Consider the following 14,023-nt stretch of genomic DNA (forward strand, 5'->3'; position numbering starts at 1 on the left):
CAAGGCAGCCAGGGAAAAGAAGATGGTAACCTACAAAGGAAAGCCCATTAGATTATCATCAGATTTTTCAGCAGAAACTCTACAAGCCAGGAGGGAGTGGAACCAAATATTCAAACTACTGAAAGAGATAAATTATGAGCCAAGAATAATATATCCAGCAAAGATATCCTTTAGATATGAAAGAGGAATAAAGACCTTTCCAGACATACAGAACCTAAGGGAATTTTCTAATACACGACATGCACTACAAGAAATACTAAAGGAGGCTATTCGACCACCATCAACAGAGACAAATTGTGGCAACCAAAACATAAAAAGGGGGAGAGTAAGGCCTGAACCGGAATATGGGAATGGAGAAAGTAAGCATGCTGAAGAAAATCGAATACTCTAAATATCAAACTTTCTTTTATATAAACTTAAGGATAACAACTCAAAAAAAAAAAAAAATCCAGAACTGAAATATATACTGTAATAAAAGAAGAAACAGAGGGAAACATCATAGAATACCACCACACAGAAATAATAGACAACAACAAAAAGGCAAAGAAACAATGGAGACACAGCATTACCAGAAAACTAAGATAGAATGACAGGAAATCCTCATATATCAATAATCACCCTAAATGTAAATGGACTGAACACACCAATAAAAAGGCACAAAGTAGCAGATTGGATCAAAAAACTAAACCCAACCATATGCTGTCTCCAAGAGACACATCTCAGCTACAAGGACAAGCATAGACTCAAAGTGAAAGGGTGGAAATTGACACTCCAAGCAAATGGTACCCAGAGAAAATCAGGTGTACCTATACTGATATCAGATGAAACAGACTTCAGGGTGAAAAACATAACAAGAGACAAAGATGGACATTTCATAATGGTAAAGGGGACTATACAATAAGAAGACATAACAGTCATCAATATTTATGCTGCCAATCAGGGAGCACCGAATATACCAAGCAACTACTAACAGAACTAAAGGAAGAAATTGACCAAAACACAATTATACTAAGGGACCTAAATACATCATTGACAGCTATGGATAGATCATCCAAACAGAAAATAAATAATGAAATAGCAGCCCTAAATAACACATTGGACGAAATGGACATAATTGACATTTATAGAGCACTTCACCTAAAACATCAGACTATACATTTTTTTCTAGTGTACATGGAACATTCTCAGGGATAGACCATATATTGGGACATAAAATCAGCCTCAGCAAATTTAAGAAGATGAACATCATACCAAGCATATTCTCTGATTACAAGGCTTTGAAATTGGATATCAACTGCAAAAAGAAAGCAGGAAAACACACAAAAACATGGAGATTAAACAACATACTTTTAAAGAACAACCGGGTCAAAGAAGAAATTAGAGGAGAGATCAAAAGATACATACAAACAAATGACAATGAATATATATTCTACCAAAATTTTTGGGATGCAGCGAAAGCAGTTTTAAGAGGGAAATTTATCTCATTACATGCCTATCTCAAGAAACAAGAAAAATCCCAAATAAATAAGCTCATGTTACACCTTAAAGAAATAGAAAAAGAAGAACAAATGAAACCCAAGGTCAGCAGAAGAAAGGAAATAATAAAAATCAGAGCAGAACTAAATGAAATAGAGAACAAAAACACAATAGAAATAATTAATGTGACTAAGACCTAGTTCTTTGAAAAGATTAACAAAATTGACAAACCCTTGGCTAGGCTCACTAAGATAAAAATTGAGAAGGTACTAATAAACAAAATCAGAAATGAAAAAGGGGAAGTTATCACGGATGCCATAGAAAAACAAAGGATCATCCAAGAATACTATGAAGGACTATATGCCACAAAATTCAATAACCTAGAAGAAATGGACAAGTTCTCAGAAACATATAGCTTTCCTAGGCTGAACCATGAAGAACTGGAAAATCTAAATAGACTGATCACCAGTAAGGAAATTGAATCAGTCATCCGAAACCTTTCCAAAAGCAAAAGTCCGGGACCAGATGGCTTCACTAGTGAATTCTACCAAACCTTCAAAGAGGATCTAATACCAATCCTACTCAAACTCTTCCAAAAAACTGAAGAAGAGACAGTACTCCCTAACTCATTTTGTGAGGCCAATATTACCCTGATACCAAAACCTGGTAAGGACAACACAAAAAAAGAGAACTATAGACCAATATCTCTGATGAATCCAGATGCTAAAATCCTAAACAAAATTCTAGCATATCGAATGCAACAATGCATTAAAAAGATTATTCATCACGACCAAGTGGGGTTGGTCCCAGGGGCACAAGGATGGTTCAACGTACACAAATCCATCAATGTGATACATAAATAAATAAAATAAAGGACAAAAATCATATGATTATATTGTTGATGCAGAAAAAGGAGTTGACAAGATACAACATCCATTTATGATTAAAACATTTAATGAAATAGGTATAGAAGGAAAATACCTTAACATAATAAAGGTCGTATATGACAAACCCTCAGCTAATCTCATAATTAACGGTGAAAAACTGAAACCCTTTTCTCTATGTTCAGAAACAAGACAGGGCTTTCCCCTATCACCTCTGCTTTTCAATATAGTGTTGGAATTCCTTGCCAGAGCAATCAGGCAAGAGAAAGAAATAAAAGGCATCCAAATTGGGAATGAAGAAGTTAAATTATCACTCTTTGCAGATGACATGATGCTATATATAGAAAACCCTAAAGACTCCACCAAAAAGCTATTAGAAACAATCAATAAAATGTGTAAATTTGTCTGCTACAAAATCAACGTGCAGAAGTCCATTGCATTCCTATATACTAACAATGAAATGTCAGAAAAAGAAATAAAAATAAAAAAATTCCTGTTGCAATTGCAGCAAAAAGAATAAAATATCTAGGAATAAACTTAACTAAGGATGTGAAAGACCTATATGCTGAAAACTACAAGACATTTTTAAAAGAAATTGAAAAAGCCACAAAGAAATGGAAAGACATTCAGTGTTTATGGAATGGAAAAATCAGCATAGTTAAAATGGCCATATTACTGAAAGCAATATACAGATTTAATGCAATCCCCAACAAAATCCTAATGGCATTTTTTAAAGAAATAGAACAAAAAATCATCAGATTTGTCAGGGACCACAAAAGACCCCAAATAGCCAAAGCAATCTTGAGAAAAAAAGAACAATGCTGGAGGTATCACATTCCCTGACTTTAGCTTGTACTACAGGGCAACAATAATCAAAACTGCATGGTATTGGCAGAACAATAGACACATAGACCAATGGAATAGAATTGAGAACTCAGAAATAAAACCACATAAGTATGGACAGACAATTTTGACATGAAGCAAAAAACATACAATGGAGAAAAGACAGCCGCTTCAATAAATGGTGCTGGGAGAATTGGAAAGCCAGGTGGAAAACAATGAATCTGGACTGCTATCTGTCACCATGTACCAAAATTAATTCAAAATGGATCTAAGACTTAAGCATAAGACCTGAAACAATAAACTGAATAGAAGAAAATATAGGTACTAAACTTATGGACCTTTTGTTCAAAGAGAATTTTATGAATTTGACTCCAAAGGCAAGGGAAGTGAAAGCTAAAATAAATGAATGGGACTATATCAAACTTAAAAGCTTCTGCAAAGCAAAAGAAACCATTGACAAAACAAAGGGGCAACCAACTGAATGGGAAAAGATTTTTGCAAATAGTGCCTCCGATGAGCTAATATCCAAACTATGCAAGGAACTCATGCAACTCAACAACAAAAACCAAACAACCCAATTGAAAAATGGGCAGACGACCTGAAGAGACATTTCTCCAAAGACGACATACAAATGTCAAATAGACATATGAAAAAATGCTCAACATCACTAATCATCAGAGAAATGCAAATAGAAACCACAATGATATATCACCTCACCCCAGTTAGAATGGCTATCATCAACAAGAGAAATAGTAACAAGTGTTGGAGAGGCTGTGGAGAAAAAGGAACCCTCATACACTGTTGGTGGGAATGCAGATTGGTGCAGCCTTTATGGAAGGCAGTGTGGAGGTTCCTCAAAAAATTACGAATAGAATTACCACATGACCCAGCAATCCCTCTCCTGGGTATCTACCCGAAAAGTCTGAAAATATTTGTCTATAAAGATACATGTGCTCCAATGTTCACTGCAGCTTTATTTACAGTGGCCAAGACATGGAAACAACCAAAATGTCCTCAATAGATGAATGGATAAAGAAGTTGTGGTATATATACACAATGGAATACTATTCAGCGGTAAGAAAAGATGAAATAGGACCATTTGTGACAACATGGATGGATCTTGAAAGTATAAGGCTCAGCGAAATAAGCCAGACAGAAAAAGCAGAGAACCATATGATTTCACTGATATGTGGTATATAAACCAAAAACAACAAATGAACAAGACAAGCAAATGGGAAACAAAAACTCATAGACACAGATAATAGTTTAGTGGTTGCCAGAGGGTAAGGGGGGAAGAGGGTGGTAGATGAGGGTAAAGGGGATCAAATATATGGTGATGGAAGGAGAACTGACTCTGGGTGGTGAACACACAATGGGATTTATAGATGATGTAATAAAGAATTGTACACCTGAAATCTATATAACTTTACTAACAATTGTCACCCCACTAAATTGAAAAAAAAAAAAAAAAGACTGGGACATGTTGAGTTTGAGATTCTGGTAGGACACCCAGAGCCATGCATTCCACTGGCACTCTGAAATGTTAACTGGAGTACAAGAAGGAGCTCAAAATACAGATTAAATATTTGTCTGGATAGAGTTGATGGCTGATGCAATCTGGGTGGATAACACTTGCTCTTGTCTAGCTAACACAGACCCTAGGAGAAAGTCACACAGAACAAGTCAGTTTAATGAAAATTTAAAAGTTATAAATTGAAATTGTATTACTAATCTTATCATTTCTACATTGTTATGTGTATGATCTGTAACTAAAATTACATCTCTGAGCCTTCTACATAGATTTTAAAACTAAAAACAAACAACCTTTACAATGTAATTATAATAATTTTCATTGTAGAATCAAGTAGAGTAACAGCCAAAGAAATGTGTCACTTGACGTATACTGATTCTTACTATTGCCACTGTCTTCTGGGTTCATCGTCACAGATTTTCTTTTTCTGGAGTACTTTCAATTTTCTTTATATACTGTCCATTGGTTATGAACTTTTTGAATGACTCATTTTGACAACCTCTCTTACCTTTGCTTGTGTCCCTGGGTATAGATTCTAAGTTCAAAATCATTTTATGTCATATTTGGAAAGAATTTGCTTTGTCTTACACCACCCAGTATTGCCAGTAAGCTATCTGAAGCTGATTCTTATTCCTTTGTAAGGATTTTGTTCTATTTCTTTATCATCTCTAAGGATTTCCTTTTTAGTCTTAGGTGTTCAGAAAGCGTTATCAAACTAGATGTTTCTAGATACATCTTTTTAAATTTTTTCTTCTTGGCTCTTAGGGGATTCTTTCAATCTAAAGACTCTTTTTTTTCTTCAGCTCAAAAAATTTTATTCTATTATTTCTTTTCTCTTTCCATTGTTTCTGTTCCATCCTTACGGAATTTCAATGAATGCTGTACTAAATCTATCTACCATGTCCCTAAACTTTATCATATTTCTCATCTCTTTATTATTTATCTCTATCTTTCAGATTGCCAATTGGTTTGCAATCATGTCCTTTCTAGTATTTAGCATGTCTATCAAATATCTAAATTTCTATAAACTGTCTTATCCTCTGAGTTTGTTTTTTCTTTGCCAATAGCCATGCTTGTTTTATAAATCGAATTTCTTCTTTCATACCTATAAGAAAACTAACCAGAATTTTCATTGCTTTACATTTCTTCTTTTACCTGAATTGTCTTTTCCAGTATAGTAGTTCTGTACTTACTGTTATTTTGTGCTACCTTTTTTCATCCTTGTGCGTTCTCTCTGCAGTTCTGTTGTTCTGCTTCCCTAATAATCCTTTCATTTGAAAAGGAGAGTGGGTTTAATGTAAAGGCATGACACTTGTCAATAGGCAGCTTCCCTGTAGGGTAGAAAGCCTAGGAAGCAGCCGACAGGCAGAAAGGGCTACCATTTGACAAAATAAAGGACACAAGTATTTTAGCATTTTATACCCATGGAGATGCAGCTGCCTATCCTTTAATTTTCCTCTGTATCTGCAATTTTGAGGAATCAAGTTCTGTTCTACTTCTTTATCAGGATCCAATATCCAAACGAGGAACCTGTTCCAGAATCTGCTTAATTACTTTGGGAAAAAATGGTGCTTAGTCTGTTATCGTAAACCAGAAACCTTTTCTTAATCAATCTTCTTTTACCTAGCAGGCATGACTAAAGTTAAATAATATTGAGATACTGTGCTTTGCATTCAATAGAAACAACAAAATTATCGTGCTGCTGCCTATTATTATTACTATTATATTATTATTATTATTATTGAGACTTATTAGAGTAGTTTTAGGTTTACAGAAAAACTGAGTGGAAAATACAGAGAATTCCCATATGCCCTCTCCCCTCCTTACACACCACTTTCCTCCATTATTCACATCTTACATTAGTCTGGCACATTTTTTACTATCTATAAACCATTACCTTGCATTTTTTGAGGTGTAATTGACATATAACATTTTTAGTTTCAGGTGTACAATAGTGTATATGTTGCAAAATAATCACTGCAATAAGAATAGTTACCACCCATCACCATACATAGTACACAATGTTTTTTGTGATGAGAACTTTTAAGATTTATTCTCTTAGTAGCTTTCAAACATGCAATACAGTATTAACTATAGTCACCATGCTGTACATTACATCCTCAGGACTTATTTATTTTGTAACTGGAAGTATGTATCCTTTTGACTGCCTTTGCCCATTCCACTCACCAATCACCCCCAACTCTGGCAACTACCAATCTGTTCTATCTGTGAGTTCAATGTTTTAAAAATTCTGCATACAAGTGAGATCACACAGTATTTGTCTTTCTCTATCTTATTTCACTTAGTATAAAAATTACTTGCCTTAAAAGTAGCAACAACAAAAAACACAAAATTAAATACTATGTGGTAAATTGCTAACAAGGGTCCAATTATTTACCCTTCTGATATCCAGACCGTTTGCCATGTGACTTTGTAGTTCCTATTACCAAAGAAGTAGAGTGAATCTATTCCTCCACTCCCCACAAAATTTGTACTGCCCTTGGTGACTTGCTTTGGCCAACAGAACATAGAAACCTTGAGTGTTTTTGCTTGCTTGCTCTTCCTTTTGCCACTGCCAAAAGAACATGCCTGGGATAGCTAGCCATCCTGCTAGAGGAGGAAAGATAATATGGAATGGCCAGGTTGTTCCAGTCATCCAGGCAAAGCCATCCTAGATCAGATAACAGCCATCTGACTCCTGAGATGTAAGCCCAGCCAGATTTGCAGTCACCTAACCAACCAGCAACTGACCACAGAAAAATAAGTGAACCCAGTCAAGATTATTTGAGCTAAATCCAAATTAGCCAATCCCTACAGACTCATAAACTAAGTAAATGTTTAATGGTAAGTGCCACTGAAGTTTTGCAGTTGTTACACACTATTATGTTGACAACAGACAACTAGTACATACTATTTAAAAACATTACTAACATGGTAGCAAAGCAGCTGGTAATAATGCTATCACCTGACTCTTGAGATTCTGATCACGTCCCTAAGGATGACTATTCAGAGTATTCTTGCCTCTTGGAAGACAGTTGCCATCCCAAAAAGAACATCTTTGGAGTTTGCATGAGCAAAGAATAAACTTTTACTGTATTAAGTTATTGAAATTTCTGGGTTGTTCATTACAGCAAATAGCCTATCCTAAATATCTAAGACCAAATTGACATTCCACAATCTTTTGTATGCATTAAACTCAGTAACAAAGCCTTCAGAACTTAATTATTCTGATTTGCATATATTCATCATGCCTCCTGATTCAGACCTTTAATACATACCACTTTTTTATATAGCATATAGAGATTACATAATCTATATGCTGTGCATTATATATATTTAAAAATAATAGATAACTTACACGTAAATTTATAACACATAATATAATTATGCATCCTTCAATTTATACATTCTAATGTACTGTCTACCAACAATAAGAAAGTTAATAAATCATTAAGTCCTTTGGGTCAAGGGGCTTACCAATTACCAATCTAAGCCAAGAGAGTTGGTCTAATAGGCTAAACCAAGGATAGTTTCACTGAGCAAGTAGTTATTGTGCACTTACTAGATGCCCAGCCATAAGACATTATTGGAAGATCCAAAGAATTGTAGGAAATAGTCATTATGTTGGCACACATATAGGTTATTTTCTTATTTAAGCTTTCATAGGAGCTCTTATATATTATTTGTATTTTGTAATTCTAATCATTAGTTAATAAACCACTAAATATCTGTGTCTGTACAGTTTTCCATTAGAAATGGTACCTTCTACAAGTCCACACAATGGCTTTCATTAACTGTGAATCAACTGCAAATAATAACAACACTTTTAAAAATTAAATAGAACTACTCAATAGGAAAAAAGTAAATTGAAAAGAAATGTGGGCAACAATTTATAATGTTCAAAATTCAAAATCAAAGTAGAAAAACAGAATCTGTTACTTTCTTGACATTCATCTTGGCAATGATTTATTGGCTATGACACTGAAAGCATATGTAATAAAAGCAAAAATAAAAAAGTGGGACTATATCAAACTAAAAAGGTTCTGGATGGGGATCCAAGATGGTGCAGTAGATAAACACTGTGCTTGCCTCATCCCATGAACACATCAAAATTACAACTAAATTATAGAACAATCAGCCTGGAGAACCATCTGAAGTGTAGTTGAACACAAATTTTATAACTAAGGATATAAAGAAGCCACACTAAGAATGGTAGGAGGGGTGGCGACGCGAAATGGAATGGCCCCCAACCTCCATGTGGTGGATGAAAACTGGGAGGGATATCTCGGCCATAGAGGTTCCCCAGGGAGGAACAAGGGACCCCAGCCCCACACAAGCCTCCCAACCTGGAGTACTGGTGCCAGGAAGAGGAGTCCCACAACATCTGGCAGTGGAAAATAGTGGGAATTCTGACTGTCCGGGTGAGATGGAAGGGTTGCAGGAAACCCAACATCCTCTTAAAGGGCCTGCACAAAGACTCACTTGTAGGCACTCACCCTAGGCTCCAGAGGAGGGACAGTGACTCAGGGGGCATAGGAGACATACAGGAGGCAGACAGGTGTGTGGCTCCAGGCGAGTGTTGGAAGATAGTCACAATTTTCCCCGTGTGAGCTGTTTCTGCCAAGCAGCCAGCAGGTGAGTGCCATCTTTTCTGTGCGGAGCCCGCCCCCACAGGCCAAATCTGAATCTGATTGGCCTGGTGAGCTCTGCTGCTCCACCTGCTGACTAAGCTGCGCCCTCGCCACACCCAACTCCATATTGCAGGAGGCTTTATCTGCAGCTGAACCTTATAGGAGCCGGCAGATGGCAGCAGACCTCAGTGTATTCTGGCTTTTTGCAGAGCTACCACACACCTGGTACTGGTAGCAGCTGTCCTTGGCTCTCACAGTGTGGCCTCTCCCACTCGCCTCCAGGCCCAGCACAGGCAGCGACAAATTGTGGATCACTCTGTAGCTCCTACCAGGTAGTCCCTGACCAGTCACAGGCAGTCGCTGACTTGAGCAGGCACCAGAGCCCCTCTCAAGAGGCCCCAGAACCAACATATTTGAAGGCTGGCTTCAGACCATAGCAGAGCACCACCCAATTAGCCCATAGGCAGCACACCAAAAGGGTGGTCTCAACAAGCACCAGAGCACTCTGTGGGGTTAACCCGCCTTCCCCTGTACAGCAGCCTGTAAGCTGCAGATGTGGCCAAACCCCACAGCCAGTCAGCCTGAGGGTCAATCCCACCCACTGATGTGCTAATAGCAATCAAGGCTCAAATATAACAGGTGGACACCTACAACCCACACAAAGGATACTCCTGGAGCACCCAACACAAGTGACAGGAAGATGGTACTACTGGGCCCCACAGGGCACCTACTACATAAGGCCGCCCGGCAAAACTGAAAGAGGTAGCAGATCTCTAATAAATAGAAACAAACACATAGAGGCAGCCAAAATGAGTAAACAAGGTAATACACCCCAAATGAAAGAACAGGGGAAAACTGAAGGAAAAAAAAACTAAACTAAATGGAGGCAAGCAACCTACCAGACACAGAGTTCAAAACAATGGTTATAAGGATGCTCAAGGAACTTAGTGAGAACTTCAACAAAGAGATAGAAAGCATTAAAAAAAGACATAGGACACATAAAAAAGAACCAGTCAGAAGTAAAGAATACAATAACTGAAATGAAGAATGTACTAGAAGGAATCACCTGTAGAATAGATGAAGCAGAGGAACAAATTGATGATTTGGAAGACATGGTAGCAAAACACACTCAATTGGACCAGCAAAAGGAAAAATAATTTTTAAAAATGAGGATAGTTTAAGAGACCTCTGGGACAACATCAAGTACAACAGTCACATCTTAGGGGTACCAGAAGGAGGAGAAAGCAAGGGATTGAGAACCTATTTGAAGAAATAATGACTGAAAACTTTCCTACCCTGGCGAAGAAATAGACATACAAATCCAGAAAGCACAGAGTCCTAAACAAGATGAACAAAAACAGGTCCACACCAAGACACATTATAATTAAGTTCACAAAGTTAAAAAGACAAAGAGAGAATCCTGAAAACAGCAAGAGAAAGGCAACTCGTAATTTATAAGGGAGCTCCTATATGACTGTCAGCTGATTTCTCAACAGAAACTTTGCAGGCCAGAAGGGACTGACATAAAATATCCAATATGATGAAAAGCTAGGACTGACAACCACTACTCTACCCAGCAAGGCTATCATTTAAAATGGAAGGATAGGTAAAGAGCTTTTCAAACAGGAAAAAACTAAAGGAGTTAATCACCACCAAACAGTATTACAGGGAATGTTAATGACTTCTTTAAGATGAAAAAAAAATAAAAAAACATGAATAAAATGGTAATAGCTACATATCTATCAACAATTACTTTCAATGTAAATGGATTTAATGCTCTGATCAAAAACAAAGTGTGGCTAAATGGATAAGAAAACAAAACCCTTACATATGCTACCTACAAGAGACTCACTTCCCTTTGAAAAATACGCACACACTGAATGTATAGGAATGGGAAGTAATTTCATGAAAATGGAAAAACAAACAAACAAAAAAAGCTGAGGTAGCAATACTTATTCCACACAAGAGACTTGCAAACAAAGGCTATAAGAAGAGACAATGAAAGACCCAGTAATCCCTTTTCAGGGTATTAGAAGAAACCCAAAACACTACTTTGGGAGGACATCTGCATTTGTATATTCATTACAGCACTATTTGCAATAGCCAAGATGTGGAGGCAGCATGGGTGTCCATCAATGGATGAATGGATAAAGAGGAGGTGATATATACTGTGTTTCCCCGAAAATAAGACCTGGCTGGACAATCAGCTCTAATGTGTCCTTTGGAGCAAAAATTAATATAAGACCCGGTCATATAGTAAAATAAGACTGGGTCTTATATTAATTTTTGCTCCAAAAGACACGTTAGAGCTGATTGTCCAGCTAGGTCTTATTTTCAGGGAAACATGGTATATATACAATGGAATATTACTTGGCCATGGAAGGGAATGGATTCTTGCCATCTGCAGCAGTATGGATGGATCTGGAGGGAACTATTTTGAGTGGAGTTTGTCAGATAAAGACAGATACAATGTGATTTCGCTTATATGTTTAATCTAAAGAACAAAATGGAAAAAAAAAAAAAAAAAGTAACAAACTCATAGATACGAAAAACATTTTGATGGTTGCCAGATGGGAGGGAGGTTGAGGGGATGGGTGAAAAGCAAGGGATTACGAAGTACAAATCAGTTGTTACAAAGTAGTCATGAGGATGTTAGTTATAACACATAGAATACAGTCACTAATATATAATTACTATGTATGATGTCAGATGGGTATTACCATGTTTCCCCGAAAATAAGACCTAGCCGAACAATCAATCAGCTCTAATGTGTCTTTTGGAGCAAAAATTAATGTAAGACCTGGTATTGTATTATTATAATTACTATACTAACTATATTATATATTATATTATATAAGACTAGGTCTTATATTAATTTTTGCTCCAAAAGAGGCATTAGAGCTGATTGTCTAGCTAGGTCTTATTTTCAAGGAAACACAGTAGATTTATCAGTGTGATAGACGGGAGAGGGTTGGGGATGAAAAGGTGAAGGGATTAAGGAGTACAAATTGGTAGTTACAAAGCAGTCATAGGGGTGTGGGCTAAAGCATAGGGAATAGAGTCAACAATATTGTAACAATTATGAGTTCTGACAATTAAGTTCACGAACTCATCCTAGAAAAAGTGCTACATACCTCACTGCTGAATATCACTGCAGTCACCTTCAAAGTACTCCCCTTGGGAAGCTATGCAATGATGCCAGTGCCTAGTCAACCCTTAAAAGCAATTCTGGAACTCTTCCTGGAATGGTCATCAGAGCTGTCATCCTATTACCCTTAATGTCCTCAGTGTCATCAAAATGTCTTCCTTTCAATATTTCCTTTATCTTCGGGTAAAGAAAGAAGTCATTGGAGGCCACATCAGGGGAGTTAGGAGGGTGTTCCCAAACAGTTGTTTACTGGCTAAAATCTCCCTCACAGACAGTGCCGTGTGAGCTGGTGCATTGTCGTGATGCGAGAGCCATGAATTGTTGGCAAAAAGTTCAGGTCATCTCACTTTTTCACGCACCCTTTTCAGCACTTCCAAATAGTAAACTTGGTTAACTGTTCGTCTAGTTGATACAAATTCATAATGAATAGCCCCTGATAATCAAAAAAGATTAACATCGGTGCAACAAGTTCGCGAACTTGTCTGACCGTGTGTATTATATACAGAGGGTGGAAAAAAATGGATACACATTTTAAGAGGAAAAAAACTATTAAAATTGTAATACTCTATACTGCTAACAAAAGATGAATACAAGTCTTGTGGATACAGTTTTTTGGCACCCCTGGTATATCATATATAAATATATGGAACATATATATGGAAACTAATATACGCCATGCACAACAAACATGAAGGAAAGTTGCAATATGGGTCTCACATGTATCTTGGATTTTTTCCTAAATCCTAAATATATGTCCTTATCACACAGCAAATCCCTCTTTTATTCCCTTTATCCTCCCAGTCTCACTTGTCTGTCTGGATTGTGTGCCAATGCCTAGCCAGAAAGACATTTGCAGTTGTCATCTCTGGGTGGCCCTAAGTATGTGGCTTTCCTCTAAAAATTATATTTTCAGTTGACAGTATAACACTTTCATCTTGTTTCCTTTCTGAATGAAGGAGAAAAAAAGACCTAGATGACTTCAGTTCATATAACCTGTGCTGCTTGACAAACTTGCAGGAAAATTAATGATTCCCTCCAGTCGTAGGCAAGCTATTTGATTCCCCTCCTTTTACAATGGTAAAATTAATGAACAATGGATGTTTTCTAAGCAGTGGTTGACAAATTTGTGTTTTAGAACAAAGACTTTTAAACACTCATGAAGTCCCATTTCTAACATTCGTACCTATATTCACGGAGATTGATCAAGGTTCAACTAGGTTTAATATTCACAGAGAAAACAGTTCATTGACACACTCCAAGGGATTAGTTATAATCCCTTATGTTTTAATCCAGCATCATGTCCTCTCAGGTAAAGCAGGGCACTGGTGGGAGTCTCTTTCACAGACTGACCCAGTAAAAATACAGAAAACTAAAGGTGAAAATCAAGAATCAATATCTTTTTTTCCTAATATTTATTTCCTTTCTCCTTTATATTGCAGTTAAAGGATTATATTTTTAATTATGTATACTTTGGAGTACACTTACTATGAATTTTGTTTCAGGATATTAA

Source organism: Rhinolophus sinicus, chromosome 1, assembly GCF_057876585.1.
Source record: "Rhinolophus sinicus isolate RSI-liver-muscle chromosome 1, RSI-T2T, whole genome shotgun sequence".
Taxonomy (NCBI): Eukaryota; Metazoa; Chordata; class Mammalia; order Chiroptera; family Rhinolophidae; genus Rhinolophus; species Rhinolophus sinicus.